Source organism: Ictidomys tridecemlineatus, chromosome 2 (assembly GCF_052094955.1).
Source record: "Ictidomys tridecemlineatus isolate mIctTri1 chromosome 2, mIctTri1.hap1, whole genome shotgun sequence".
Lineage (NCBI taxonomy): Eukaryota > Metazoa > Chordata > Mammalia > Rodentia > Sciuridae > Ictidomys > Ictidomys tridecemlineatus.
In genome coordinates this window covers 122826410-122832409 of record NC_135478.1, presented here as the reverse complement: position 1 = coordinate 122832409, position 6000 = coordinate 122826410, and the positions used below count along the sequence as shown (strand labels likewise).

General features: G+C 35.6%; 1 long non-coding RNA gene across 1 annotated transcript in view; it reads left to right on the top strand.

The window, feature by feature from the left end:
* Nucleotides 1–639: 639 nt before the first annotated feature.
* The window catches only part of LOC144370063 (uncharacterized), a 47715-nt gene continuing 42354 nt past the window's right edge, over nucleotides 640–6000 (top strand). The window contains exons 1-2 of the long non-coding RNA XR_013429986.1: nucleotides 640–2466; nucleotides 2925–3170. This is a non-coding gene — a long non-coding RNA (uncharacterized LOC144370063). The remainder of the gene's footprint in view (nucleotides 2467–2924; nucleotides 3171–6000) is intronic.

The window sequence follows — 6000 nt, the reverse complement described above, 5'->3', positions numbered from 1 at the left end:
TTCCCAGGCTTTCAACCTAGGGCTAAGGTTATATCATGGTTTTTCCTGTTCTGAGGCTCCAGCTTCTTAGTCTGAGCAACTAGTGATTCCTCCTGATCTCTGGTATGCATATGCCACTGTGGGACTACCCAGCTACTGATTGTGTAAAGCACCTTAATAAGTACTCTTTTATAATCATACATTACATACCTTGTTTGTTCTAGAAAATCCTAACATCCTTAGTATTTTGTTTTTCTAATTTTCTTCTCCTGAACTCTGTCAAACATACAAAAATATATGCAAAATAATATGAAGTAGAGTTATGAACCTACTTCCTATTTTTATGTTGTAAAATAAAGAATGCTAAAGAAAGAATAATAATTAATGCCTGCTTCCCCTGTTAAATCTCAAAACTATTTCTCTGTACTCCAAAAAGCTATTGTCTTAAGTTTTGTGATTGCCCTATCTCCTTGAAATGTGTCAATCAATTCCTCTTAAGACTGTAGGGCTTTGTGATTTCCTCCTGTCTTACCTCAAGATACCATAAGAAAATATTATAAACTTGGTGCGTTAAACAACAAAGCTTATTTTATCACAGATTGAGATTGGAAAGTCCATGATTGAGGTTCTGAATTATTCAGTTTATGGTAAGAACTCTTTTCTTGGCTTGTGCTCATCCACTTTCTCACTGTGTCCCCATATGGTCTTTCTTTGGTGTATACCACGGCAGGGGGAAATCTCCCCCAACCATTTTCTCCTCCTCTTCTTTCTTTTTTTTTTTTTAAAGAGAGAGTGAGAGAGGGGGGAGAGAGAGAGAGAGAGAGAGAGGGAGAGAGAGAGAGAATTTTTAATATTTATTTTTTAGTTCTCGGCGGACACAACATCTTTGTTGGTTTGTGGTGCTGAGGATCGAACCCCGGCCGCGTGCATGCCAGGCGAGCGCGCTACCGCTTGAGCCACATCCCCAGCCCTCCTCCTCTTCTTAAATAGGGCCAGCAATTCCATCAGATTTGATTCCCTTACAACTTTAATTACCTCTTAAAAGCCCTATCTCCAAATACAGTCAGATTAAGAGTTAGAGTTTCAACCCATAAATTCTAGGGGACACAATTCAGTGTATGGCATCTCCTGTATTGCTTTCTTTGTCCCACTTTATGTTCCAAACTCTAAATATCTGGCTTACCTACCTATCTTTATATTCTTGGTAATTCTACCTCATCTCTTATCTCTAATACCATCTATGCACTGGTAATCTCACTAACAATGGCTCCCCAACTTCTAATCATGAACATTTAGAAATCTATTTTATCCCTCTTGCAATATCACCATTAACATTCATATGCACAAGTGGACACACAATCAATATATATCTTGGCATACCTCAGTGGGAGTTTCTTCAGGGTCTCTAACTAGGAATAGAATTGCTGGATGTTAAAGTGTGTATTATAAACTTGACAAGGGGCTCTTCCTTGAAGTAATTGTACCAATTTCCCCTCTCATTAGGAGATTCATGCAGTTTACTTCTCTCTCAGTAAGAACTCTTAATGCTATCAGACATTTAATTATTGCTCAATCTGATTCTGAAGCATATCTTTCTGTTTTAATTTGCAATTCCTTAATTACTAGCAAAGTCAAGCAGAATAATTCATTTTTGTCTCTATCCATTGAGATATCAGCTTTACTTTGACTATATAGAATTTTACCTTTTTTAAACTTTATTACATATTAATTTTTAAAAAACTGGAGAACTTTTTTCTTCATCTATAGAGTAGCTTTTCATGGAATATATGATCTTTGTATGCCTTTTGCTCCTTTGACTTCTTCCTGTGCAGCATCTCTACCCTAGACCCTATATCGACTTTTAACAAACGATATTGACATAATAATTACACATACTTTGGGGGTGAAAAGTGAGGTTTCATGCATGTATATATCATGTAATGAACAAATTATGGTAATAGTATATCCACCACTTTAAACACATTATTTCTTTATCACAAAAACATTTAGAATCCTTTTGTGGAGTCTCTCCTTGAACAGGCAGCTCTTAATGATAATTAGCTGCAGCAGAAAGTAGAAGACATGTTACTGAGAAAATCAAGAGCCTTCATTCTAGTAGCTTCTACTTTTCTTTTTTTCCCCCTCAAGCTCATTTTCACCAAGCCTGTTACTTCCTTTTCCTTTAGAGTTCATCTCCTTCAGTGTGAGATATTTCTATTTCTGGTAGTTGGGTTATAACAGAGCACTTATAACCTTTCTCTGTATATATACCTCACCCCTAGCTCTGCACCCTCCTTGGGCTAGAACAGAAGATCATAAACATAGTCAGATATCAGTCCGGTTATTCCTCCAGAATCAGTCCTCCTGCCACCACAGGATGGCTCTCCCCATTACAGAGCCTGCTGATGCCCTCACAATCTCCATCCAACCAAAAGATCGTGACTGAACCTTTCCAGGTGATGACACTCCTGCTTCAAGCCTGAGCCGGTAGGTGTTAACTCTCAGATCTCCTGTGCTCTCTAAAGCCCAGTTTTACATTATTTGACTTCATAATTTGTATTTTTAGCTACTCCTTTGGTTCCCTTAAGTGTTTTATCCCCATATATTTTAATTGTTTCATCTTTGTGCTATTAATTGGATCTTAGGAATGAAATATAGTAAAAACGTCTTACTTGTATCCAATGGTATTCAAATCATTTTGACATAAGATTTTTAAAGGTAGTAAATAATAAAATTCAGGGTAGTTGCTGTCTCCATGTAGTATCAGAGGAAAAGCATTGAAAGTTGATGAAGCAGTGTGATATTCTAGTTTTTGAATTAGCAATTGGGGTCCTAGGATTTCTTCTTGTGTTGCTTTGTTGTTGTTTTTTTATTTTGCATATATTGTTGTGCATATCAACTCTTATATAATAAAGAATTACACATGAATGGTCCATCCCTTCCAGAATGAAGGATTAGACAGAAATACCCTGAAGAACAAAAAGGAAGAAACGTGGTCAGCTGAGAACACATAGGATGAAGGAGTTGAAACCCTGATGAAAAAAGAGAGAACAGAAGACAACATGAAGATATAAGGAGGGAATGGAGAAAGATGAGAGTCAGTGTCCTCTTGCCAGGGTTCTCTGTGTGGAGCTCATCCTGACAGATAACTTGGTCCAATCTTGGAAATTGTATAAAGATACAAAGATAAGGTAAACTAAGTGCAAATGAAGAGTTGGGAGGGGGATCCACGATGGGGCTAGAGGGGGGAGGGGGGAGGGGGTTAGAATTCCATAAAGACAAATAGGGATTATAGATTGAAGAATGGCCTTTGAAACTAAAATAGCCTTTTTTTTTTTTTTGCAATTGAACATTAATTTTCTTTGTAGAGCTAAAAAAAAAGTTCACTTTTTTTGTTTCAGTCTCTCCTCTTTTTTTTATTTATTTATTTCCTGTGTGGCTTTCCTTTTTCTAGAAATTTTTATAATTAGGAATTCTATTTTTCTATTCTCACAGTGGATCTTAAACTGTCAAGAAAAAATATCTCTTTCAATCAATGTTGGGCATTAGTCAATAATTAGGCAACTCCCACAAACCAAGTGAGAATTTTTTTTTGCAGTTTTACTCTCTAGTTCTCTTACCCCACAAACCAACAATAACTTGTCCAATCATGTGGAATTTGTTTTACTATTTTCACACCTTATCATTTTTTATGCGTCACAATCCATTCTCAATTGTTGTTTCAAATATTTCCCCTCTCTTCTTTGTGATTACTGGGGATTGAACCCAGGGGCCTCCTGCATGTTAGGCAAGCACTTAATCACTGAGCCATACTCTCAGCCCCATCACCAACACTTTTTTTCTTGTATTAAACATTTACTTTCTCAGTTGGGTTCATTTTTTGTTTGATTAGAATACATTCCAGAGTAATGTTTTTTTTCTTTCTCACTGGGGGTACCTGAGTACATGTTTGAAATGGTTGGAATTGCAAACATTGAATAGTGTTATGGATGAGTAAAAGTCTCTTTCCCTAAGAGTTGTTGTTTTAAATTAGTGGTACTGGGGATTGAACCCAGAGGCTCACATATGTGGGGCAAGTGCTCTGCCCCTAAGTTTCACCACCAGCCCTACTTTACCTACCCATGTTAAAAGTACTGTTGGATTGTCACCATGTGAGATTTCTGTCAGCAGTTTCATTCTAGTTCCTTTAATAGGGTTTTTTCTTACTGAATAGGTTAAGAGTTTCTCTTTGCTAATGGAGATCAGAAACAGTAAGGATTTTCTCAGATTTTTTCATTATTGTTCCTCAATATTTCATGATCACTTCCACTTGAAGATTGACATTGACTTTTGGCCCAAGAAATATTTATTTTATTACTTCTTGGATTAGTTTCTTCTCTTCCTTTTCTCTTTTCATTTCAAACTGTTATGAGACTGATATTGAGTCTCCTAAAACTATCCTTCATTTTGACTTTGTAATATGTATTTAGGGGAGTTACTTCTATTTTGCCTTCCAGTTAACTAATCTGGCCATCAGTGACTTAGTTGCATCACTGAATATTTTATTAAGTATTTTAGCCAGTAATATTTTTGACTCCATTTTTAAAGACTGCTTTCTTGTAATAAATTGGTTCATTAAACCTGCAAGTCTTTCTGGGGATATTGTGGAGCTTGTTTTTAAGTCTTTGTGTCTTCCATTATTTGGTTCCTCTAGATGAATCTTATCTTCTCCTTCTTGGTTCATTTTGTTCCTTTTCTCTATTGTCCTTTTGACTTTTTTATGAAATATAAATACTTGCATTTTAAAGAGTCAAGTAATTATGCTAGGCTTGTCAGGAAACTATTTACTCTAAAATTAATGGGTTGTTTTTGTTTTTACTTTCATATTGCTAAATAATATGTTATATTATGACTTTTCTATATTTTTTCCAGTTTTATGGATATTTATTACACCCTATAATGGAACAGTAAGATATAGCTCTTTTGGGCACATAATCTATACAACCAGTTTATTCATACTTCCTATACTCTTCTCTCCCAACACAGTTATATCAACATCCAGTATTTATATTGCTAGTATTATGCAAGTACCAGTAACAACTAAGCATTATAATTTGATTACTTTTCTTTTGGTACTCAATTTGTTTTCCTTGGAGTTCATGTGCCTTTTTTAGTTTTAATCAGAGTTCTATGTGATTTTCATTAATTTTTCCCCAAAATCTACCCTAATTAATGTTCTCTCTTCTATTGACCTGTCATCTACCTCTTGATCTGTTGACCTATCAATCCATCTATTTTTAAGGTAACATAAATTTGCACTTGCTCTTCGTCAGGAACTATTCAAAGAAGTTATAGATTCATTTAAAGTTCAAAATAACTTTAACTAGTAGGTATAGATTTATCACCATATTTCATGTGAGGAATAAGGAGAACAAATTCACTGACATATAAAAGAGAGCCTCTTCAAATCCATGTGATATGACTTCAGAGTCTGTGCTCTTAACATCCCCCATAGTATCTGACTTACTAGGAGGTGCTTTCTCAATTCTACCACCTTAAATAAATTTCTGTCTGAACTTCCACCCCATTCCACTTCAGCTTCATGGCTCAGCAGTCATCTCAGGCTCTTCCTTCATCTCCACCATGGGGACTTCTTTTGCCTTTCTTTAATAAAGTTTCCCTAATTCTTGGGTCCAATGATTTTATCTTTCCTGGCTATCTCCTTTCTTTGGTAGAGAACATTCTTCACTTACTTCCTAAGAAAGGATGTGTAGGCCCAAGTTTTTAAGATCTTGTAAATCTGTAAGGGCCTTTTGGTCTATGTTACTGTGAATTGTGAGTCTGGTAGTACAAAATTCATGTTGTAAAGCATAACCCTCAGGATACTGAGGATATTACTCCATTTCCTTCCATCTTCCAACACTGATATTTATAAGTTCAATGTCATTCTAATGCTCAATGATTTGTATCTGCTTCTTCCTTCCCTTGAAAGTAGTTAGCATTTTTTTCTTTGTTCTAACCATTTTTAAATTTTGCAACCAT